Genomic DNA, 416 nt, shown 5'->3' with positions numbered 1-416 from the left:
TAAAGAGAGGATAAATGGAAGGATGAATGGATAAAGAGAGGATAAATGGATAAAGAGGATAAATGGATAAAGAGAGGATAAGTAAATGGGGGGATAAAGGATAAAGAGGGTATAAATGAATGAAGGATGAATGGATAAAGAGAGGATGGGTTTAAAAGGGAAGGATAAGTGGAAAAAGAGGATAAAACCATTTCATTTTTGGTTTCAAGAGGATAAATGTAAGTGAAGATACTTGTCTTATATGTATCTTACACATAATAACGGCATATCTTCTTGTTTACCCTTTAGGCAGTAAAAAACACATGGACATCTAAACCAGTCTCCTGGAAATCCTCTTTTCCAGGCAGGATCAACATTCTTTTTAGTCTCAATAAAAGAAATTGTGATTGTGGTTTCCTTAATTTATTCCCAGTGCT

General features: G+C 34.1%; 1 long non-coding RNA gene across 1 annotated transcript in view; it reads left to right on the top strand.

Moving 5' to 3' along the window:
• LOC119588021 overlaps window positions 1-388 on the top strand; it is an 11989-nt gene extending 11601 nt beyond the window's left edge. The window contains exon 3 of the long non-coding RNA XR_005230053.1: window positions 289-388. This is a non-coding gene — a long non-coding RNA (uncharacterized LOC119588021). The remainder of the gene's footprint in view (window positions 1-288) is intronic.
• Window positions 389-416: the final 28 nt, after the last annotated feature.

This window comes from Penaeus monodon, chromosome 23, assembly GCF_015228065.2.
Source record: "Penaeus monodon isolate SGIC_2016 chromosome 23, NSTDA_Pmon_1, whole genome shotgun sequence".
Classification (NCBI taxonomy): domain Eukaryota; kingdom Metazoa; phylum Arthropoda; class Malacostraca; order Decapoda; family Penaeidae; genus Penaeus; species Penaeus monodon.
The sequence above is the reverse complement of the archived record's forward strand: the minus strand, read 5'-3'. Positions and strand labels throughout refer to the sequence as shown.